Consider the following 26,162-nt stretch of genomic DNA (forward strand, 5'->3'; position numbering starts at 1 on the left):
TGATGGACTAGACCCAAACTAATAGACGTAGCATGTTGATCGTGTCATTTTGTTGCTACTGTTTTCTGCGTGTCAAGTATTTGTTCCTATGACCATGAGATCATATAACTCACTGACACCGGAGGAATACTTTGTGTGTATCAAACGTCGCAACGTAACTGGGTGACTATAAAGATGCTCTACAGGTATCTCCGAAGGTGTTCGTTGAGTTAGTATGGATCGAGACTGGGATTTGTCACTCCGTGTGACGGAGAGGTATCTCGGGGCCCACTCGGTAATACAACATCACACACAAGCCTTGCAAGCAATGTGACTTAGTGTAAGTTGTGGGATCTTATATTACGGAATGAGTAAAGAGACTTGCCGGTAAACGAGATTGAAATAGGTATACGGATATTGACGATCGAATCTCGGGCAAGTAACATACCGAAGGACAAAGGGAATGACATACGGGATTATATGAATCCTTGGCACTGAGGTTCAAATGATAAGATATTCGTAGAATATGTAGGATCCAATATGGGCATCTAGGTCCCGCTATTGGATATTGACCGAGGAGTCTCTCGGGTCATGTCTACATAGTTCTCGAACCCGCAGGGTCTGCACACTTAAGGTTCGACGTTGTTTTATGCGTATTTGAGTTATATGGTTGGTTACCGAATGTTGTTCAGAGTCCCGGATGAGATCACGGACGTCATGAGGGTTTCCGGAATGGTCCAGAAACAAAGATTGATATATAGGATGACCTCATTTGATTACCGGAAGGTTTTCGGAGTTACCGGGAATGTACCGGGAATGACGAATGGGTTCCGGGAGTTCACCGGGGGGGGGGGGCAACCCACCCCGGGGAAGCCCATAGGCCTTGGGGGTGGCACACCAGCCCTTAGTGGGCTGGTGGGACAGCCCAAGAAGGCCCTATGCGCCATAGGAAGAAAATCAAAGAGAAAAAAAAGAAGGGGAGGGCTGCCCCCCTTGGCTCGACCGAAACCCTTAGGGGTCCTTGGAACCCAAGGCAAGGCTCCCCCTCTTCCCCCTATATATACGGAGGTTTTAGGGGTGATTTGAGATGACTTTTCCACGGCAGCCCGACCACATACCTCCACGGTTTTTCGTCTAGATCGCGTTTCTGCGGAGCTCGGGCGGAGCCCTGCTGAGACAAGATCATCACCAACCTCCGGAGCGCCATCACGCTGCTGGAGAACTCTTCTACCTCTCCGTCTCTCTTGCTGGATCAAGAAGGCCGAGATCATCGTCGAGCTGTACGTGTGCTGAACGCGGAGGTGCCGTCCGTTCGGCACTAGATCGTGGGATTGATTGCGGGACGGTTCGCGGGGCGGATCGAGGGACGTGAGGACGTTCCACTACATCAACCGCGTTCACTAACGCTTCTGCTGTACGGTCTACAAGGGTACGTAGATCACACGTCCCCTCTTGTAGATGGACATCACCATGATAGGTCTTCGTGCGCATAAGAAAATTTTTGTTTCCCATGCGACGTTCCCCAACAGTGGCATCATGAGCTAGGTTCATGCGTAGATGTCTTCTCGAGTAGAACACAAAAGTTTTTGTGGGCGGTGATGTGCGTTTTGCTGCCCTCCTTAGTCTTTTCTTGATTCCGCGGTATTGTTGGATCGAAGCGGCTCGGACCGACATTACTCGTACGCTTACGAGAGACTGGTTTCATCGCTACGAGTAACTCCGTTGCTCAAAGATGACTGGCGGGTGTCAGTTTCTCCAACTTTAGTTGAATCGGATTTGACCGAGGAGGTCCTTGGACGAGGTTAAATAGCAACTCATATATCTCCATTGTGGTGTTTGCGTAAGTAAGATGCGATCCTACTAGATACCCATGGTCAGCACGTAAAACATGCAACAACAAAATTAGAGGACGTCTAACTTGTTTTTGCAGGGTATGCTTGTGATGTGATATGGCCAACGATGTGATGTGATATATTGGATGTATGAGATGATCATGTTGTAATAGATAATATCGACTTGCACGTCGATGGTACGGCAACCGGCAGGAGCCATAGGGTTGTCTTTATACTAACGTTTGTGCTTGCAGATGCGTTTACTATTTTGCTAGGATGTAGCTTTAGTAGTAATAGCATGAGTAGCACGACAACCCCGATGGCGACACGTTGATGGAGATCATGGTGTGGCGCCGGTGACAAGAAGATCGTGCCGGTGCTTGGTGATGGAGATCAAGGAGCACGTGATGATGGCCATATCATGTCACTTATGAATTGCATGCGATGTTAATCCTTTTATGCACCTTATTTTGCCTAGAACGACGGTAGCATTATGAGGTGATCTCTCACTAAAATTTCAAGACGAAATTGTGTTCTCCCCGACTGTGCACCGTTGCTACAGTTCGTTGTTTCGAGACACCACGTGATGATCGGGTGTGATAGACTCAACGTTCACATACAACAGGTGCAAAACAGTTGCGCACGCGGAACACTCGGGTTAAGCTTGACGAGCCTAGCATGTGCAGACATGGCCTCGAAACACATGAGACCGAAAGGTCGATCATGAATCATATAGATGATATGATTAGCATGGGGATGCTTACCACTGAAACTATGCTCAACTCACGTGATGATCGAACTTGAGCTAGTATAAGTGGATCATGAACCACTCAAATGACTAGAGAGATGTACTTTTTGAGTGGGAGTTTAGCGAATAATTTGATTAAGTTAAACTCTAATTATCTTGAACATAGTCTAAGTCCACTTTGAATATATTTGTGTTGTAGATCATGGCTCACGCGACAGTCACCCTGAATTTTAATACGTTCCAAAGAAAGCTAAGTTGAAAGATGATGGAAGCAACTTTGTAGACCGGGCTCGTAATCTTAAGCTAATCTTACAAGCTAGGAAGAAGGATTATGTCCTTAATGCTGCGCTAGGAGATGAACCACCCGCTACGGCTGATCAGGATGTTAAGAATGCTTGGTTAGCACGTAAGGAGGACTACTGAGTAGTTCAATGTGCACTCTTGTATGGCTTAGAACCGGGACTTCAACGTCGCTTTGAGCATCATGGAGCATTTGAGATGTTCCAAGAGTTGAAGTTTATCTTTCAGAAGAACGCCCGGATCGGGAGGTATGAGACCTCCGATAAATTCTATGCTTGCAAGATGGAGGAGAACTCGTCTGTCAGTGAACATGTGCTCAAAATGTCTGGGTACTCAAACCGTCTAGCTGAGCTGGGGATTGAACTCCCGCAAGAGGCTATCACTGACAGAATCCTTCAATCACTGCCGCCAAGCTATAAAGGCTTTGTGTTGAAGTACAACATGCAAGGGATGAACAAGTCACCCAACGAGTTGTTTGCGATGCTGAAAGTCGCAGAGTCTGAACTCCGTAAAGAACATCAAGTGTTGATGGTGAATAAGACCACTAGTTTCAAGAGAAACGACAAAGGCAAGAAGGGTAAATCAAAGAAGATCGGCAAGCCTGTTGCCAATCCGACGAAGAAACCCAAAGCTGGACCTAAGCGTGAAACAGAGTGTTACTATTGCAAGGGTATGGGTCACTGGAAGCGCAATTGCCCCAAGTATCTGGCTGATAAGAAGGCGGCCAAAGAAAAATCACGTATATTTGATATACATGTTATTGATGTGTACTTAACCGGCTCTCGTAGTAGTGCCTGGGTATTCGATACCGGTTCTGTTGCTCATATTTGCAACTCGAAACAGGAACTGCGGTATAGACGAAGGCTGGCGAAGGATGAAGTGACGATGCGCGTAGGAAATGGTTCCAAGGTTGATGCAATCGTCGTCGGCACAGTTTCACTTCAGTTACCATCAGGATTAGTTATGAACTTGAATCATTGTTATTTAGTGCCTGCGTTGAGCATGAACATTATATCTGGATCTTGTTTATTGCGAGACAGTTACTCTTTTAAGTCAGAGAATAATGGTTGTTCTATTTCTATGAGTAACATCTTTTATGGTCATGCACCCAATGTGGGAGGATTGTTCATATTGAATCTTGATAGCGATACACACATACATAACATTGAGACCAAAAGAGTTAGAGTTGACAATGATAGCGCCATATTTTTGTGGCACTGCCGCTTAGGTCATATTGGTGTAAAGCGCATGAAGAAACTCCATGCCGATGGACTTTTGGAGTCACTTGACTTTGATTCACTTGACACGTGCGAACCATGCCTCATGGGCAAGATGACTAAAACTCCGTTCTCCGGAACAATGGAGCGTGCAAGTGACTTGTTGGAAATCATACATACCGATGTGTGTGGTCCAATGAGCGTAGAGGCACGCAGCGGATATCGTTATTTTCTCATCTTCACTGACGATTTGAGTAGATATGGTTATGTCTACTTAATGAAGCACAAGTCTGAAACATTTGAAAAGTTCAAGCAATTTCAGAGTGAAGTTGAAAATCATCGTAACAAGAAGATCAAGTTCCTACGGTCTGATCGTGGGGGTGAATATCTGAGTTTCGAGTTTGGTGCTCACTTAAGAAAATGTGGAATTGTTTCACAGTTGACACCGCCTGGAACACCACAGCGTAATGGTGTGTCCGAACGTCGCAATCGTACTTTATTAGAGATGGTGCGATCTATGATGTCTCTTACCGATTTGCTGTTATCGTTTTGGGGTTATGCATTAGAAACAGCTGCATTCACTTTAAATAGGGCACCATCAAAATCCGTTGAGACGACACCATACGAACTGTGGTATGGCAAAAGGCCAAAGTTGTCGTTTCTTAAAGTTTGGGGATGTGATGCTTATGTCAAAAAGCTTCAGCCTGAAAAGCTGGAACCCAAAGCAGAAAAGTGCATCTTCATAGGTTACCCAAAAGAGACAGTTGGGTACACCTTCTATCTCAAATCCGAGGGCAAAGTGTTTGTTGCTAAAAACGGAGCTTTTCTCGAGAAGGAGTTTCTCTCGAGAGAATTGAGTGGGAGGAAGATAGAACTTGATGAGGTTGTCGAACCTCTCATCCCTCTGGATGGTGGCGCAGGGCAAGCGGAAACCTCTGTCGTTTCGACGCCGATTGAGGAGGAAGTTAATGATGATGATCATGAAACTCCGGTTCAAGTTTCTGTCGAACCACGCAGGTCGACGAGACCACGTGCTGCTCCAGAGTAGTACGGTAATCCCGACTTGTCAATCATGTTGTTAGACAACAATGAACCTGCAAATTATGAAGAAGCAATGGTGGGCCCAGATTCCAACAAATGGCTAGAATCCATGAAGTCCGAGATAGGATCCATGTATGAGAACAAAGTGTGGACTTTGGAAGTACTGCCTGAGGGCCGTAAGGCTATTCAGAACAAATGGATCTTTAAGAGGAAGACGGACGTTGATGGCAATGTGACCGTTTATAAAGCTCGACTTGTGGCAAAGGGTTTTTCACAAGTTCAAGGAGTTGAGTACGATGAGACATTCTCACCCGTAGCGATGCTTAAGTACGTCAGAATCATGTTAGCAATAGCTGCATTTTTCGATTATGAAATCTGGCAGATGGATGTCAAAACGGCGTTCCTTAACGGTTTCCTTAAGGAAGAGTTGTACATGATGCAACCCGAAGGTTTTGTCGATCCTAAGAATGCTAACAAGGTGTGCAAGCTCCAGCGATCCATTTATGGACTGGTGCAAGCATCTCGGAGTTGGAACAAACGATTTGATGAGGTGATCAAAGCATTTGGGTTTATACAAGTGTTTGGAGAATCTTGTATTTACAAGAAAGTGAGTGGGAGCTGTGTGGCGTTTCTAATATTATATGTGGATGACATATTGCTGATTGGAAACAACGTAGATTTTTTGGAGAGCATAAAGGATTACTTGAATAAAAGTTTCTCTATGAAGGACCTAGGAGAAGCTGCTTACATTCTAGGCATTAAGATCTACAGGGATAGATCAAAACTCGTGATAGGACTTTCACAAAGCACATACCTTGATAAAGTTTTGAAGAGGTTCAAAATGGAACAGTCCAAGAAAGGGTTCTTGCCAGTTTTACAAGGTACGAGATTGAGTAAGACTCAGTGCCGAGCAACTGATGAGGATAGAGAGCATATGAGCACCGTCCCCTATGCTTCAGCCATAGGTTCTATCATGTATGCAATGCTGTGCACTAGACCGGACATTAGCCTGGCCATAAGTATGGCAGGTAGGTCCCAGAGTAATCCAGGAGTGGATCACTGGACGGCGGTCAAGAATATCCTGAAGTACCTGAAAAGGACTAAGGAGATGTTTCTCGTGTATGGAGGTGACGAAGAGCTCGCCGTAAAAGGTTACGTCGATGCAAGCTTCGACACAGATCCGGACGACTCTAAGTCGCAGACCGGATACGTTATTATTCTTAATGGGGGTGCGGTAAGCTGGTGCAGTTCCAAGCAAAGCGTCGTAGCAGATTCTACATGTGAAGCGGAGTACATGGCTGCCTCGGAGGCAGCTAAGGAGGGTGTCTGGATGAAGCAGTTCATGATGAATCTTGGAGTGGTGCCAAGTGCACTGAATCCAATAACCTTGTTCTGTGACAACACGGGTGCCATTGCCTTAGCAAAGGAACCACGGTTTCACAAGAAGTCCAGACACATCAAACGACGCTTCAACCTCATCCGCGACTACGTCGAAGGGGAGGACGTGAATATATGCAAAGTGCACACGGATTTGAATGTAGCAGACCCGCTGACTAAACCTCTTCCACGGGCAAAGCATGATCAACACCAGAACTGTATGGGTGTTAGATTTATTACAATGTAATTCGCATGATGATGTGAGGGCTAGATTATTGACTCTAGTGCAAGTGGGAGACTGTTGGAATTATGCCCTAGAGGCAATAATAATATAGTTATTATTATAATTCCTGTATCAAGATAATCGTTTATTATCCATGCTATAATTGTATTGAATGAAGACTTATATACATGTGTGGATACATAGACAAAACACTGTCCCTAGCATGCCTCTAGTTGGCTAGCGAGTTGATCAAAGATAGTCAGTGTCTTCTGATTATAAACAAGGTGTTGTTGCTTGATAACTGGATCACGTCATTAGGAGAATCACGTGATGGACTAGACCCAAACTAATAGACGTAGCATGTTGATCGTGTCATTTTGTTGCTACTGTTTTCTGCGTGTCAAGTATGTGTTCCTATGACCATGAGACCATATAACTCACTGACACCGGAGGAATACTTTGTGTGTATCAAACGTCGCAACGTAACTGGGTGACTATAAAGATGCTCTACAGGTATCTCCGAAGGTGTTCGTTGAGTTAGTATGGATCGAGACTGGGATTTGTCACTCCGTGTGACGGAGAGGTATCTTGGGGCCCACTCGGTAATACAGCATCACACACAAGCGTTGCAAGCAATGTGACTTAGTGTAAGTTGCGGGATCTTGTATTACTGAACGAGTAAAGAGACTTGCCGGTAAACGAGATTGAAATAGGTATACGGATACTGACGATCGAATCTCGGGCAAGTAACATGCCGAAAGACAAAGGGAATGACATACGGGATTATATGAATCCTTGGCACTGAGGTTCAAACGATAAGATCTTCGTAGAATATGTAGGATGCAGTATGGGCATCCAGGTCCCGCTATTGGATATTGACCGAGGAGTCTCTCGGGTCATGTCTACATAGTTCTCGAACCCGCAGGGTCTGCACACTTAAGGTTCGACGTTGTTTTATGCGTATTTGAGTTATATGGTTGGTTACCGAATGTTGTTCAGAGTCCCGGATGAGATCACGGACGTCACGAGGGTTTCCGGAATGGTCCGGAAACGAAGATTGATATATAGGATGACCTCATTTGATTACCGGAAGGTTTTCAGAGTTACCGGGAATGTACCGGGAATGACGAATGGGTTCCGGGAGTTCACCGGGGGGGGGGGGGGGGCAACCCACCCCGGGGAAGCCCATAGGCCTTGGGGGTGGCACACCAGCCTTTAGTGGGCTGGTGGGACAGCCCAAGGCCCTATGCGCCATAGGAAGGAAATCAAAGAGAAAAGAAAAAAAAAGAAGGGGAGGGCTGCCCCCCTTGGCTCGGCCGAAACCCTTAGGGGTCCTTGGACCCCAAGGCAAGGCTCCCCCTCTCCCCCCTATATATACGGAGGTTTTAGGGCTGATTTGAGACGACTTTTCCACGGCAGCCCGACCACATACCTCCACGGTTTTTCCTCTAGATCGCGTTTCTGCGGAGCTCGGGCGGAGCCCTGCTGAGATAAGATCACCACCAACCTCCGGAGCGCCGTCACGCTGCCGGAGAACTCTTCTACCTCTCCGTCTCTCTTGCTAGATCAAGAAGGCCGAGATCATCGTCGAAATGTACATGTGCTGAACGCGGAGGTGCCGTCCGTTCGGCACTAGATCGTGGGACTGATCGCGGGACGGTTCGCGGGGCGGATCGAGGGATGTGAGGACGTTCCACTACATCAACCGCATGCACTAATGCTTGTGCTCTACGGTCTACAAGGGTACGTAGATCACACATCCCCTCTCGTAGATGGACATCACCATGACAGGTCTTCGTGCGCGTAAGGAATTTTTTGTTTCCCATGCGACGTTCCCCAACAATTCCCTCCACTCTCTCTCCCCTGTCTCCCACCTCGAGCCGTCGGGCCCGCCCGAGCCCAGATCAGGCCCGCCGAAGCCCATCGGGGCCCGCAGCAAACCCTAGCCGAGCCCCCATGGCTCTCCCTACCCGCAGCTCCTCCCGAGGCTCCCGAAGCTACCCGAGCCTCCCCTGCCCGAGCAGCCCCGGCGCCCCTCCTATCGCCGAGCCTCTCCCCGTTGCGCGCCCTCAGCGGAGTCCTCTCCGCGCCTCCCCGTTGGAGTCCCCTCGACCGCCGCGGTGCTGCCTCGTCCCGACCGGAGTTTCCCCGCCGGCCGCATCCCTGCTAGCCGCCGCCATGCTGCCTCGCCCCGCCGACGAACGGATCCGGCCAGATCCGCCGCTCCAAGCCCTCCTCGCCAGCGTCCTCGACCGCCTTCCGTGCTCGCCGCCGCCTTGCTGCTTTTGCTGGCGCCGCCACGCCCCGTGCCATCGGGTATGGGAGAAGACCGATCGAGGAGCCCCGCTCCAGGCCGCCCTGCCCGTCCTGGACCTTCCCTAGCGATGCGGCCCACCGACGCCAGGTGGACCTCCACGCCCAGGCCTGCTTCGGCTGCCTTCCTCCAGCTGGCCTGCCAGCTCCACCCGGCACCTCCTCGGCGGCCGAGGTAAGCCTTGAGGTATTCCCCGCCCTAGGCATTTTTCTATGTTGCGCCCCCTGTTGGCCCGTTAGATTGTTTAGTATTTTTCTTTTGATTTAGTTATTTTCAAGAAAAAGACGTATTTTAAAACGCGTGTATCTTTTTAACCTTTAGTTGGATTGAGTCGTATTGTATATGGTTTTCGGGTAGTCGGGCAGATTGTTTAGTATTTTTCTTATCTTGCTTCTATCTTTTGTTCTGTAACTCTTTTGAGGTTGGTTCAATGGAGTAAGTTGTAGACCTTGTGATCTCTAGCATGCTGTGAATTTTTATCCCTTTTGGAGTCCTGTAGCTATAGGTTTTGCTGCTGTCAATATGGCTTCAGATCGAAAACTGCACTTTCATGAAGTGTAATTTTCACTAAGTCTGAGATAGTGTGTGAGATGCCATTTTGTGACTTCTTTTCCTAATGATCTTGCTGCCATGCTAGTTGTTGTTAGTTGTTTGTAGTAGTGCTTCTTGCCCTCTTTCGTCTCATGCCTTGCTTGAGCATATTGGGATTTTGTAGCTCGTAGTTGTGGGGCGAAGAAAATGCTATGTGGTTGATTTCGACATATTGTAGTGATTTCTTGTTTTGCTCGTAGTTTTTGATCCGTAGCTCCGATTTGATCGTGTCCTACATGAAACTTGCTTAGAATCTCGTGTAGTTTCATTTTCTCTTGCTGGTTGTTTGTTTTGAAGTACTCGTGCCCGTCGTTGCACACATATTGCATTCATGTCATCATATCTTGCGGTGCTTGTATCTTTTGAACCGTAGCTCCGTTGGAGATGTTCTCTATGTGTAAATTGCTTGTAGCGACGCGTAGAATCACGTGAACCTATTTGTTTTGCTGTTTAACAACTAATTAAATGTGTTAGTTCAGATCTGGACAGAATTGTAAATTAATCTGTGAGGTCGTTTCGGAGATGCTATATGTCATTTCCGACCTCATTTAAAATGCCTAGATAGGTAGTTTAATTACGCTTCACCTCTTGCCATGTTTAAAAACATTTAATATTGCCGTGAACCTAATCGGGATAGAACTAAATAAATAAACATGGAGTTTCGTCAATATGCAACTCGTTGCATATTGAACTTCACTTAATGTGTAGTGTTTGATTGTCGTGAATTGTCATGCCGTGTCTTGCATGTGTTCAGTTGCTCATGCATCATTTGTGTTGTGCACCGTGTGGTGAATTCCATGTGTTGATTTGTTTTTCCGGTTTGCTTCGTCTCGATAGAGTTCTGCAGCGTGCCGGATTGTGAGGAACCGTTCGACTACATCGGATCGTCTGCTTCACGGAGGCATTCTTCTTCCAAGCGGGATCTCAGGCAAGATGACCATTTCCCCAGATACCATTACTATCATTGCCATGCTAGTTTTATCGCTTCTATCGATTATGTCTCGTTGCCTACCACATGTTAAATATCAGCCTCTCAACAATACCATGAAAACCTTGAACCTGTTCAACCTAGCAAACCACTGATTGGCTATGTTACTGCTTGCTTAACCTTGTGTTAGAGTTGCTAGTTGCAGGTGCAGTTGCTTCCATGTGTTAACATGGGTTCCTTGTTATATCACCCTATTAAATACTATTTAATTTAATGCACCTATATACTTGGTAAAAGGTGGAAGGCTCGACCTTTCTAGCCTGGTGTTTTGTTCCACCTTTGCCCCCTTAGTTTTCGGCTACCGGTGTTATGTTCCATAATTGAGTGCTCCTAACACGATTAGGGTTGTTATGGGGACCCCCTTGATAATTCGTTTAGATTAAAGCTGGTCTGGCAAGGCCCAACTTTGGTACTATTTTTGCCTAATAACCTAATAATAATGCATAGGGACCCCTCGACACCCGCGGAGTAATTTAATCAACCCCCGGGCCAGTGCTCCTCATGAGTGTTGGTCCCACCTGAGCGATGTCCGGCGCCCCTCTGGTCACCCAGAGGTTTAGCGATCCCGACGTCTAGCTCATCCGTCGTGTCCTGAGAACGAGATACGCGGCTCCTATCGGGATCGTCGACACGTCGGGTGGCCTTGCTGGATTAGTTTTACCTTTGACGAAATATCTTGTGCATTGGGATTCCGGTGATGCTTTGGGTAATCTCAGAGTTGAGGTTTTCCACTAGGGAATCCGACGAGATCGCGAGCTTCGTGATTGAGGATTTCTATGCGGCTTGTAGAAATTTGTGATGGACTTGTTGGAGCACCCGTGCAGGGTTAAGTCTTTTCGGAAAGCCGTGCCCGCGGTTACGTGGCAACGTAGAAGCTTTGATTAACACTTGTTCTAGATAACTTGAAGTTAACTTAATTAAAATATGCCAACTGTGTGCGTAACCGTGACTGTCTCTTTCCTGAGTTCCTTCTCCGATCGAGGACACGGTGGGGTTATGTCTGACGTAGGTAGGTGTTCAGGATCATTCATTTGATCACCAGTAGCTCATGTCCGCTATGCGTAGATCTTCCCCCTCTTATTTCTTGTACTCGTAAGTTAGCCAGCAAATAATGCTTAGCCGCTGCTGCAACCTCACCACTTAACCATGCCTCACCCATTAAGCTTTGCTAGTCTTGATACCTTTGGAAATGAGATTGCTGAGTCCCCTGTGGCTCACAGATTACTACAACACCAGTTGTAGGTGCAGGTAAAGGTTACTTGACGCAAGCGCGTTGATTGTTCATTTGGAGTTGCTTCTTCTTCTTCTTCTTCATCGATCTAGGATGGGTTCCTGGCCGGCAGCCTGGGATAGCAAGGATGGACGTCGTTCTTCTTTTGTCATTTGTTTTCGTCCGTAGTCGGACCCTGCTCTTACTCTTGATGAAAATGTAATGTACTGATGTGACTCTGATGTAGCTTGTGGCGAGTGTAAGCCAACTCTATATATATCTCTTCTTTTCAGTACATGTACTTGTAACGATATCCATTCTTGCGACACGACGAGATGCGCTTCCATACCTAACGAGGCCCTCGTTCCAAATTGAGGATAGGGTCGCATCTTGGGCGTGACAATAAAACTAGGGGCTGGTTAGATAAAGAAACAACTATGAGTGTCTAACGAGTGTGGAAAAGTGGTGGTAGGAGTTGCAGAATTGTCTCTAAGCAATTGACTACGTTACTAGATCGATAGCAAGTATCATGTGGGAGAGGCTTCTCCTAGCATGTCATCCCTTACTTGGAATTCTATGCACTTATGATTGGAACTATTAGCAAGCATCCTCAACTACTAACGTTCATTAAGGTAAAACCCAACCATAGCAATAAGATATATTGGTCCCCCTTCAATCCCATATGCATCAATTTCTATGATAGGTTTGAAGCTTCTGTCAGTCTAGCCTGCCAATACATAGTCCTATCAACATACAACTAACCCTATGGTGTGATCCACGCGCGCGATCATATGATGGGCACCAAAGGACAGCAACATAACCACAAGCAAATTAAACCAATCATAGCAATTCATCAATCACCGATAGGACAACGATAATCTACTCAGACATCATAGGATAGCAACACATCATTGGATAATAATATGTAGCATAAAGCACCATGTTCAAGTAGAGGGTACAGCGGGTTGCGGGAGAGTGAACCGCTGAATATAGATGGGGGAAGATGATGGAGATGTTGGTGAAGATGACAGAGGTGTTGGTGTAGATCGCCGTCACACGATGATGTCCCGGGCGGCGTTCCGGCTCCGCCGGGAGAGAGGGGGAGAGAGCCCCCCTTATTTTTATTCTTCCTTGACCTCCTCCCTAGATGGGAGAAGGGTTTCCCCTCTGGTCCATGGTCTCCATGGCGGCGGAGGGGTGAGAGCCCCTCCGAGATTGGATCTCTCTCTCTATGTCCTTCTGTTTCTGCGCTCCCAGATTCTGCGTTTCACCGTTTCTTAAATTCCCGGAGATCCGTAACTCCGATTGGGCTGAAATTTTAACACGATTTTCTTTCGGATAGTATCTTTCTTGCGGCTAAAGAAGGGATCCAACCACCTTAAGGAGTGGCCACAAGCCTGCCTGTCGCGGGCCCACCCCCTGGCCGCGGCGACAGGGCTTGTGGGCACTCCGTGTATCACGTCGCGTTGATTATTCTTCCCAAAAATCATAAATATTCCAAACAAAATTCCCGTAAGTTTTTATTACGTTTGGACTTTGTTTGGTATGGATATTCTGCGAAACAAAAAACATCCAACAAACAGGAATTGGCACTGGGCACTAGTTCAATATGTTAGTCCCAAAAATGGTATAAAAAGTTGCCAAAAGTATATGAAAGTTGTAGAATATTGGCATGAAACAATCAAAAATTATAGATACGACGGAGACGTATCACCCTGCACGTACTCTCCCAGATCCACGTACTCGCTCTCTGATCCCGGTGCTATCCAACATAAAAATAGCATCCAATGAACAACAACACAACAAGATGCAACAAGAACATGATGCATGAGATGACAATGAACATGCATCTCTATTCTAGTCACTTGCACATGCATGAGAAGAAAATACAAGCTTCTGGATAGAAATGTACTCTAAGCTATCTTTACATGCATGAGGATGACATGAACATATGCGTCACGCGAAGATGATGCAAAAACATATAAAGAACGTTACGAACGGAGCTACAGATCAACCGGAAACTACGAAACAAGAAATGAAGTCCTACGGATCAAATCCATCACAACACACTCCAATGGCATACATCTGGTATTCCCAGGTTGTCATATCACAAAACAAACAAGTATGGATGGGGTGGTGCAAGGAATCTCACCACACCATCAGCTATGCACCCACAAGCATCAAAACATCAAAACTATACAATCTGTCCTAAACAACATCATAGCAGTTTGAGAGCTACATGCAAAGTACCTACAACCACCCAAATGTGCCAAATAAGACATGTGGCAGAAGCTATTCAAAAGCTCTACAAGCATGAGCAAAAAGATAATACAAAGGAGTTACACACATAAAGTTTACAGCTGCTAACTTGGACAAAAATATCAGTTTTCAGGGACTTCGTGAAAATCTCAGATTCTCACTTGCTGTTTATGCTCTGAAGCATTTTGACAGCACCCAAAACAATATCTACAGGAAGCCAAATGGAATGAAAATTTACAGAGAGCTAGACAAACACAAAAGCTACAACTTCTCAGTTTATTGCAGGGGCTGATTCTCAACACATGAACTTTTGCAAGCACAACTACAAGGGAAGAAAATAAGATGAGTTTCTCAAACTTTGTGAAAATCACAGATTTTCACTAAACTGAAATTTTCAGCCACATGCCTACTTTGACTAGGCACAACTTGCACATATGAACTCCTAAGCATGAAACAAAACTAACATGCTATAGAGGGGTTCATCCTCTACTGCCACAACAAGGAATCAACCTCTTGGGCTCATCACATCACAAGGAACCAAGCTCTAAACATTGAACAAAACAGAAATATGACATTCCCAGAAAGTGTTCCAAAGTGGAATCTGATCGCACCATTGGATTCCTGGGATGATTCTACCCCAAAAACATATATAATACATAGGCACTTGCATAGAACAAATGGGCACAAACTTGAAAGGAAAATCTACATGGAATCACAAGGGGTGAATAGTGCTATAACACATGCTTCTCACTAGATCATCACCTACACATGCATTTGCACATACTCACAAATCCAATGGTGCACATGAGGGGTATACCTCATGTTCATGTGCCTTAGCACACCACCACACACACACTTACATCAAGCACAACTAATCCAACACCTACACATGCTAGTTAGAACACACACTCTAGTTTACACTCACATCTTGCATTCCTACACCTACACCTACAAACTTGCACATAGGTGCTTATCAAGGCACACGATGCCTTGGGCATGTGTGACACACACACACACACCACAAGATCACATACACTACACACAAGGTATGTGGGGGGGGGGACACACACACACACACACACCACATACTTGCACAAGCTAGTGCTCAAGTTCATCACTCACATCATAAGTAACACACACACATGCATCACTAGCCTAGTGCAATACACACATGCTAATACGCACACACATACATGGTAGCTTGCTCCACCTACACTAGCACACCCACAAGCAAAACTACCAAGTGCTAGCATCTAAAACAAAGAAGAAATCTACTGGAATAAATAGTTGGCCACCAAACCTTGGTGCCCAAGCAAGCTGCAGCTACAATATAGCAAGCAAAAGAAAACAACAAAAGAAATAGGCCAAAAAATATAAAAGGGCTTGGGGGATTCGAACCCCAAACCTGCTGGTCACACACACACAAGCCAACCACTCTGCTGCTGCTCCTTTGCTCGACAGAACAGGGAAGACAAGCATGGTAAAGTACTACTGAGCTACTGTGCTGAAATAAACACCAAAAAGGGGTGCGCCGAGGGGTTTCGAACCCACGACCTAACGTTGCACCAAAAGACCCCCTACCACTACCCTGCTGCTTCGGATCTTAACAGAGTAGGGGAGGTAACTCTATTGAGCATCCCCTCTAGTCCTCCCTCTGCCCAACGGTGGCCGGAACAGGGGAGGCACCACGCCGGAGATCTACACAAAATTGGCCTACGACCCGTCGATGGAAGGGAGTAGGAGCTCCGACGGTTCCATTTCCTAAGCTATCTCTCCTCGAGGAGGCCTACAACTACGGCTCCACGACGCGCGGCGGCGCCGACGACAGAGAGAAGAGCACGACACGGCTACGGCTCCTAGGCGCAAGATCTAGCTACGGGAAAGGGAAAGTAGCTAGTGCTCACCCACTAGACGAGGTCTTCGTGCCTGTCGGAGAGGAGGTAGAGGAAGAAGTGGAAGAAGACGCAGCGGAGGGGATCGACGGAGAGGAAGCAGGTCACCGTCAATGAAGGGGAAGCAGTGCAGACCTGCTCCTCCTGGCTGCGGGAACAGGTTCCCTGGAGGTCCCACGTGCTCGTCAAAGGGTTGGAGAGGACGCAGGGGCACGACAGCGACAACAAGGACCTTCTCAAGTCACGGCCATGGAGGAGGAGCTCGCTCTCTTACCTGAAGCCGACGAGGGAGAGGGAGGAGGAGATGGGGAAAGAGGTGGCGGCGCTAGGGAGGAACCTTAGGCCTTGCACGGACGCCAAGGGATATTTATGGAGGAGGAGGAGGCGAGGGACGCGCGGCCTCGACGTCTGTGAGACGGCGTTGCTTGCTGGCGCGCTGTCTCTCTCTCTCTGACGAACTGACGGAGGATGAGGAAGGAGGACGCCGTCTACAGGGAGGGCCACGCTCGAGAGGGAGGTTGGGCCAGCCTGGGGGAGAAAGCCCACCTGGATGCGCTAGATAGGAAAAAGGAAAACCCACTGGGGTTTTCCTATTTAAAACAAATAGAGACAAAACTAAATGCACCTGCAAATCTGTTGAGGCTAAAAATAAAACAAAAATGCCCCTGGTCATAAGGAATTATGACCTATTTAAAAAAATATAAAAGGGAATTTTTGGAGCATAAAATATTTACAAAACAGAATTTAATTGACCTGTTTTGTGAATATTTGCACCACTAAAACATAGTTTCAAAACAACAAATACCTACAATCACATCCACCACAAATCATACTAAAGCATGGGCATTTTTAAAACAGGGATGGAGCAATAGAAACTAGTGCTTAGGTATGTGAAGGGCAAAGATCCCACTTTGCAGCCAAGGGAGTCAGCCAGATCCTGGAGTTGCTGTGGAGGAGTGTTAATAGGTAGAAGGGCAGATTTGTGATAATTCACCTGTAATCCACTGGATTGGGAGAAAAGTAGGAGCATTTTCTTGAACTGCAACAACTGGGGTTTATCAGTAGGTAGGATGATAAGGGTATCATGAACATATTGCACTATGGGGAAATCCTTATCATGACAAGGTATGGGCAGCTGAATCAGACCCTCCACTAGCAGTTGGTTAACCAGAGTCTGTAAAAAATCAGCAGCAATGGCAAAAAGCAGTGGGGACATGGGATCTCCCTGCCTGACACCTTTCTTGCACATAAACTTCTTGCCAGGCACACCATTGATCAGGACTGAAGATGAGCCAGAAGTTAGTAGCTGCTGGACCCAAAGTATCCATCTGTCATTGAAGCCTTTGTGCTTGAGAATCTGAAAAATAAACTCATGTTCCACAGAGTCAAATGCCTTTTCAAAATCCAGCTTGAGAATGACTATAGGTTTCTTGGATTGATAGCATTGGTGCAGGTACTCCAGAGTCCATCCAACACAATCCTGAATGGTCCTAGACTTGATAAAACCATACCGATTCTTGTGAAGACACTTCACAATCTGCAGCTGTAGCCTGTTAGCAATCATTTTGGACAGAAATTTGAGACCCATCCCAGTAAGTGATATAGGTCTGTAATCTCCCACATGTTCAAGTGATCTCTTCTTGGGAATCAGAGTAATATAAGATGAGTTCATGTTCTCAAGTTGAGCATGGCCAGCATGGAAAGCAGCAGCAAATTGATAAAACTCAGGGGAAATAATGTGCCAGCATTTCTTGAAGAAAATACCATTGAACCCATCAGGACCTGGAGCTTTGTCAATGGGCATTTCCTGAACAGTCTTGTCCATTTCAGACTTAGAAAAAGGTTCAGTGAGAATATCTAGGCCCTCCACCTTATGAAGCATGGATGGTAAATCAAATGCCATGTTAATGCCAAGAGAAGTTCCCATTCTAGCCTTAAAAGATGCCCAGAAGCATGCAGCAATTTGATCATGATCAGATATGAGGGAACCATCATTTAACTTGAGAGATGCAATGGAATTCCTCCTATATCTCTCAGTAGCCATAGCATGGAAGAATTTGGTGTTTTCCTCACCAACTTTAACAAATCTGATAGTGGCTCTCTTTTTTCAGTATAAACACTGTAGATGCAAAAGATGCTCCAAATGTAATTTAACAATTTTTCTGAAGTTAGCCTCTGGTCTGAAAAGTGACCTCAACTCCTCAAGCTCATGCAAACACAACACAACTTGATTACATCTGGAGATGAGAGTTTTTAACTGAGATAGATTTGTCTGCCACTTTTTCAGAGCCTGCCTAAGATGTTTCATCTTATCCATAATGACAGCAGTAATGTGGGTTTTCCTTGAAGGAATGAGCCAGGATTGCTGAACACATTCCATGAAACCCTCCATTTCAACCCAGTAGTTTTCAAAGCGGAATAGATTGCACTTAGGGATGGAAGTGTTGACAGTGACCACACAAGGAACATGGTCAGAAGGTGTCTTGGCAAGGGGTAACACTTGTGTAAGAGGATATGAGGAGATCCAGTTGGCGGATGTGAAAAACCAGTCAAGCTGCTCCAGAAGAGGGGAATCTTGCATATTGGACCAAGTGAAAGATCTGCCCTTAATGGGAAGTTCCAAATGCCCAATAATTTCATTGAAGATGAACATGTCATTTACATTAGCCCCAGGAAGGTTTCTGTTATCAGGGGATCTAATGAAATTAAAATCTCCAAGAAGCAACCAATTAGCCCCAGTGGGTATATGGAGATTATATAGCCAGCTAACAAAAAGATCTCTGGCCTCACCTTGACAAGGACCATAGATATTCACTAAAGTCCAGGATTCACAGTGTGATTTGAGGTAAAAGAGATGATCAAACCATAGGGAGTGCATTCGACTAACTAACCAGTAAGAATGGAGGAGTTCCAAAGGGTGATAAGCCCCCCTGATGCGCCCCTAGAGGGAGAGTAGGCAAACTGATCAAATCGTTTGGGACAGAAACATTTGACTGTACGAAACTCAACTTACTGCATTTTGGTTTCCTGCAAGCACACCACAACAACTAGGATCTCATCAATCTTGTTACGTACCGCACGTTGCCTATGGTCCGAATTTAGGTCACGCACATTCCAACAAAGCACACGCCAGCTTCTCGTAGAACGACTATCCATTGCACAATATATATAGAGCAAAAGCAGGGCTATGTAATAGCCGTTGCGACCAAGGTTCAGATAACCAAAAGACAGAGCATGCAGAAGTCTCGCAGTACATGTAGCCAGTATATTAACAAATTAACATAGGTGAATTAAACATCAGCAAACGATGGCGCGGAATCAGCAGGATCTTCCATAAGTCCATCCACCGTAAGCTTCTCAGGGGCAATGCCTAGTGACTGCCCAACCTCCTGAATCACCGGAATAGGAGTGGTAGGAGGTACTTGCACATCATCAGTCTCCTGCGATGGGGAGGGCATTGGCTTGGCCTTGGGCTTCCTCTTCTTGGGGACGTGCACTGGCAGCTCCTGCAGGATGGGTTTGAAGCCATCACGCTTGGTGGAGCCGCGAGTACATCGACGGACAGAGGAGTCGACGACAGGAGTGGCCTTCTTGCGGGTCCCTTTCTTCGTTGGAGCAGGAGAATGAAAAGTGAAGTCCTCCGCAGATGAAGATGGACTAAGAGGGATTACCTCCTGCACTGAGAGAGCGTCGCTAGCAGGCTCTGGTGATGGTAGCGCTGGAGCATCAGGATCAAAAGCTGCCGACCATGATCGCTTGGGGATCATAATGGGCTCCATAATTGGCATCTGCAGTTGGCGAGGCACATGCATAGAAGTCGCAGCTCCCATGAGAGCATCAAAAGTGCGCGCCAGGATAGAATTGGCAGCAGAGGAGGCCCGTAGAAACCCTTGCAGCCCCAGCAAAGAGGATTCAGTTTGAATGTGAGGGGGTTTGTATAGGACAATTGCCAGAGGATTGTCCTCTTGCGCCTCCTCCATGGCACGCACCTCCTCCTCTGGCTCAGCATCATGACCCTGGGCAGCCGGTGCCAAGCCAGCATCCGAGGCAACAGGGTTCGCCACAACCACCTCCAGGTTAGGGGCCGGTGGTGCTTCATCAGCATGTTCTGCCTCCATGTGACCCTACGGATGAGGGTCGAGGTCCACAAGCTCATGAACCGAGTCCGGAGAGGAAGGACTCGGTTGATCAATCACCATGGACTCTTGATCCTGAACAGGATCAGCAGCAGGTGCCTCCGGGGCCGCTTCACGATCCCATCCTCCTCCATCAGCGGCTGCCGGCGGCTGACCCCAACCACCGGCATCAACAGCATCAGCAGCAGGAACCACTGGATCTTCAGGTGCTAGTGGCACCGCATTCCAACCCAGCGCAGGGTACGGAGGCAGAGCAAATTGCAGATTGTCGTGGACAAGATGACCAGGGAGTGGGTGAGGATTGCCATTGAGGGGCATGGGATCCTCGTCATTAGGCAATATTTCGGCAGCCGCCGCCCCCAGGATATATACCGGTGTAGACCAGGAAACCTTGGACCCCCCCAAGCAGCATATTCAGAGAAGTTGATACTGCGGGGGACCAGTCGGTCATCTGGGAACGAATCAAACACGATGGAACGAACTAAATAAGGATCATCACTGACCCAATGGTGGAACTCGCCGAAGGTGTTGACAGCAGCCCTCAGATCTTTAGTGTTGCAGAAGTCGAGGGGGACCCCCAGAATCATGAGGCAGCCATGCCGAAAACCCTCTTGCCCGCGGAAACCAACTCCCTGATCATGTCGCAGGAAGCGCACCACAGAGTTATGAGCAACTTCCTGCGGCACCATGTGGACCGCAGCATAGCTTTCCGCCGCATCTGTCAAACAGTCCAACATCCTCAATCCATGGCTGGGCAGACCGAACCTGTAACCCTCGGTGAAGCAGAAGAGCAGCTACTTCTTGCCGTACCTAGATCACGTTGTCACCCGGGGGCGCTGGGTGGACGTCAGCGATTATGAAACGCTCATGACGTCGGGTGATGGGGACCGCTGGCGTGGTGTAGGTCCGAGGCAGCCGGTCTGGACCTCCGTCGATGATGTTGTGGCCAGGCGGGAGGAAGAACTCTGGATCAAGCTCGAAGTTCGCCATTGCAGGAGGCGGTGGCGGAGTGGCAGGCGGCGTCTCAGAGGGAGTTCGAGGATGCGACAACGATGAGACAGGACAGAACTGTGCTGCAGGCGTTGCGGTTTCGCCAAGAGTATCAGCAGTTCCCGAGATATCAGCGACAGGGGAGGTGGTGGGACTCTTACAGTTCCAAGTAAGACAATTATTATGCATAAAAGAGGCTCCTCTAGATCGTGCGTGCCCCACAGTGCTGTCAGCGAATCCAGGCGAAGCCGTGCAGTTGGCAGCTAGATGGCCCCGAGCGTTGCAAATCGAGCAAGAAAAGATTTCCTCAACCATGCCATTAATGAGTTCATCAAAGGCCAGATGGGCTCCGTGCGAGGATGGAATAAACATCCTAGGATTAGGTTCTGGCCGAGAAAAGGAGGAAACCTCAGCAGGCTCATTAATGAGCGTGGAAATCGGCCCAGAATCCAAACTGTCCACCGAAAATTGATTCTCATAATTCAAAATACCATGAATCTCGGCGGGATCAGTTGCAGCACCTTGTTGCACGGAAGAAGTTCCATTTAATTTGGCAATTTGAAAATCAGCGCCGGAAGATCCGGGGGATGAATCCTGGCGAGAAACTGTGCCGAACGTAATATGCGGCGTGGCTGTCGTCCACCGAAGTTCAGCCGGCAGTGGCGCCGAGATGATGACACGTTCCGGAGAAGGCACCGAATAACCAGCCCGTTCAAGCGTGAGTAGCTCCTCGCGGGAAACAGGACATCTGTAACCCTTGCAAACTTCATATTGCTGGAGTGATGCGAATGTGAGCTTCTGACGAACCGAAGATCCAGATTTAAGAGAAGATTTTAGGGGTCTGGAATGCATCGCCATCAGACCTAGTGCGGCACTCCTCTTAGAAGGACTCACAATAATCCATTCAACATCACATTGCTTCTTCCACAGAGCGAATTCCCGACGCCAATAAGGACCACCATGCCCCCATAGATGGAAAAAGCACTTAAAACTTGAGCATTCGAACGAGCGTAAGTCAAGAATATGAAAACCGACTTGCATGCAGGACACTTTGAAGGAGAAAACCGAGTCTGTCACTTGAGAGACGCGAAACTCAATAGCCGATCCCCTAATCACAGATTCCAGAGCCGCGATGACTGTGTCCGTCGAAATACGGAACACATGACGACCAAAAGAAACCACCATGATGAAAGAGCGGCGGTGCTTCATGGGTGCACCGTAACACCTGACTGACGATAAACCTCATCGGCGAAAGCCAAACCAGGTGAAAAATCCAGATCCAACGTAGAGCCACCCATGCAAGCCATGCACGACTCGTCCCCCTCTTATTTCTTGTACTCGTAAGTTTAGCCACCAGATATATATGCTTAGCCACTGCTGCAACCTCACCACTTAATCATGCCTCACCTAATAAGCTTTGCTAGTCTTGATACCTTTGGAAATGAGATTGCTGAGTCCCCTGTGGCTCACAGATTACTACAACACCAGTTGCAGGTACAGGTAAAGGTTACTTGACGCGAGCGCATTGATTGTTCATTTGGAGTTGCGTCTTCTTCTTCTTCATCATCGATCTAGGATGGGTTCCAGGCCGGCAGCCTGGCATAGCAAGGATGGACGTCGTTATTCTTTTATCGTTTGTTTTCGTCCGTAGTCGGACCCTGCTCTTACTCTTGATGATTATGTAATGTACTGACGTGACTCTCATGTAGCTTGTGGCGAGTGTAAGCCAATTCTATTATATATCTCTTCCTTTCAGTACATGTACTTGTAACGAAATCCATTCTTGCGACACGACGAGATGCGCTTCTATCCCTGACGAGGACTTCGTGCCAAATTGAGGATAGGGTCGCATCTTGGGCGTGACAAGTTGGTATCAGAGCAGTACCGACCTAGGAGCCCCCTTGATTGATCGAACTTGGCCGAGTCGAGTCTAGTGAAAAACTGCTTTGAGTCTAGTTATATACCGGAGAGTAGGATTCCTTTTTCTCCTCTTCTATGCTCTGGTGAGGAATCTTGACGTAATAATTTAATTCTACTCCTCTTCTCACTCAAATTTTTTTTAGGATCACGCCGATATTTTTGGAATCTATATGATGCCGATGTGACGGAGTTCTGTCTTGGTGCCTCCTATCTGCTTTGAGTTTCAGGGGAGTTGAGCTCCAGGGGATTCTTGAGCACATCGTTATCATTCAGATTTCTTAGTATCTCAAAATGAAGGATGTTCGTAATTTCTTCAATACTAGTAGTGGCGAGATATCCCCGATGTCCCCAATACTGGTGCAGATTGTTCGGGAGTACTGCCATACTTTGTATCGTTGTGATCACGAGAGTCTGTTGTAGATGAAGGTCCGAGATTCTGGTTGTGTGTTGACGGATGTGATACAGGTGACGGGTTAGTATAGGAGTTGCGTGATATTACTCCTTGTAACCGTGTACCAGATTGCATGACCAGATATTTCGGGAATTCTTAGGTGGGAATTCAAGTAGTTACTTATAGGACGATCTTCCAACAATTCGTGTTGCTTCGATGTCAAGTGGTGATTTCAGATCTTTTCTAAGAGGTGTTCTCATATTTTTATGAGAGGATTAATTCTTTTGCTTAATCAATTGTCTTATCAATTCTTGTCAACCGGAGTCGTCATGTTAATTCTTTTTCAACCGGTGTGTTTCTCTTCAAGTAATTCTATCCTCTCCAATTTTGCAAGATCATTCTCTTAGTTCTTACCGGAGTTTGTCTCATCTGTCCCAAGTTGTCTTTGTTTTTACCCGCCCTCCCGCCCTTTTCTTCAGTGATTCAATTTTCATCCAAGAGTTTTCTTTTCATGGTGCTTCCTTTGTCTGTTCTTTTCTCTCTTACCCGGTGATTCATTGTGAAGATTCTCAGGAGCTTCATGTTCATCCTTATTCAGTCTTGTTATTTTTCCGGTGAATTCAATTTAGTTGTCCGTGTCATCTTATCCATTCATCCTTGTAATTCTTTCCCATGTCGGGAATTTTTATGAGCCTATCTTGGTATTTATTTCTCTCTTTTCGATCCGGAGCGTTGAAGTTATATCTGTAGTTCTTCTTTCTAGTCTTTTTAATTATTTCGAGGTTCTCAACCTCATCTAGTATTCTTGTACCGGTGCAATGTCTCCCGTTCTAGTAATCTTTTCAATGGTGATTTCTTTGAGTGGGCCCATAACCCACAGGGTTTTCCCAGGATCTTAGATGTCGCTTCTAATCTTCCGGAGATCTTTAATTCTTTTCAGCTATGACGTAAGTATGAATTTCATCAGTCATATCCCTTCTCCAAGATCTATTGGAATTAAATCTCATATTTGGCTCAACCTTTCATTCTTCACTATTCCGGAGTATCTCTTTATCCTTGGTGCTGTTTCTCGTCATCATTCTCGGCTTGCAATCCGAAGGAGTGTTTCTCTCGAATCTTGGTCCATTCTCTTGGAGATTCATCATTTCAGCTTCGTGTATCCTCTCAAATGTTGTCAATCATGAGTACCCCTTTCTTGCTATCCGGTGCATTTCTGAATTGTTTTCATTCTCGTTCCTCCGAAGGCCATCATTTTAGAAGATTCTTCGTTCTCAGCTTTCAGCTTTCATCCTCAATTCTTCTCAATTGTTGTGTCTTCGTTCGTCTCTCGTTTATCCGGTGCCTTGTTTAAGTTTTTCTTCTCTTAGGTGGCTCATGATCTCTTCATTCTCTTGTATCTCCATTCATTCATGGTTGCCTCGTTCATTTCAATTCTTACCGGTGCTTCCTTTAATTATGCCTCAAGTGGTGCTTATCTCTTTGTGCCTCTTCAAGATTCATTTCTAGTAGAATAAGTGATATGCTAAATCCGTTGCTTGTCATCAATTAAACTTGATGAAGGATAAGCGTAACATAATTCTTATTCTTACTTCATCAGATGGTTTCAATTCTTCGTCCGGAGTGGCTCACGATATCAATTCCTTTTTCTCAAGTGTTCTTATTTTTTTCTTTTTCGGAGTTCCAAGTTCTTTTAGTATCTCTTTTTGAGGCTTCATCTAAATCTTCGCAAGGTCATAATCTTATTATTTTCTACCTTCTTATCTTTGCATCATCCTTTTGTTACGGAGGCTCGTCATGTTGGTTCTTCAAGGATGTGATTCATTCTCTAGTGTTCTTCAATATTCTTGTTGGAGAACCTCAAGTATTCTTTATCTTGCATCTCCAGTGCAATTGTTCTTCCTTTATCCTTTGAGGTGGTATTATAGCTTTCTTGTTAGTGTAGGAGCCTCCAAGAGTTTTCCTTTCAGGAATGAGATAATTAAACCCACCAATTCTTTGATCATGAGATATTTCAACCCATGATTTCTCCATTGAGCTATCTTGGTTTGGACTTCACCTAAAGCTTTTCCTATGGATTATGCTATCATGGTGCTTGTCATTAATCCTAGTTCTCAATGCACCCTCTTGGTGTAAGAAATTGTTCTTATCTTGTTGCTCCCAATCTATCCTTGTTTCTTTTAGTGGTTGGTTGTCACCTCATATTTGTTGAGATGATTTTCATAAGCCCACTACTATCTTGTTCTTTTCGTTGTTGGTTTTCCAACTACTACTTCAATTCTATGACCGGAGGCTCTTCAATTCTATTGTGATGGTAGTTGTCATTCTTTTCTTCATTCTATTCTTTCGCTTGAGCTACTTCATATTCTCTTGTTCCGGAGGCTTTGTGTTGTTGCTCTTTGGGGTCTATTATGTTGTTCTATCAAGATCTTGGTGTTCCCTTGTTCTATTTAGTTGTTTGTTATGTACATTGCCGAATTCTCTCTTCTTATCGAATTTTTTGTCCCTTTTTCCTATCGAAGTGCTACCGAAATTTTTCGTGAATTCTTGCTTGTCTCTCATATCATTATCTCTTTGCAACTTTCAAGGATTGTTGGTGTCACTCGTTTGTCAAAGAAGCGACTAAGTTTTTACCTCTGGCTTTCTCATCCTCTCCCCCCTTTCATTCTTGGATCTCGGGGCGAGATCCTCTTGTAGTGTAGGAGAGTTGTGACAGCCCGATGCCGACGCCCCAGAAGATTCCCCCTTCTTTTCCGT

Source organism: Hordeum vulgare, chromosome 1H, assembly GCF_904849725.1.
Source record: "Hordeum vulgare subsp. vulgare chromosome 1H, MorexV3_pseudomolecules_assembly, whole genome shotgun sequence".
Lineage (NCBI taxonomy): Eukaryota > Viridiplantae > Streptophyta > Magnoliopsida > Poales > Poaceae > Hordeum > Hordeum vulgare.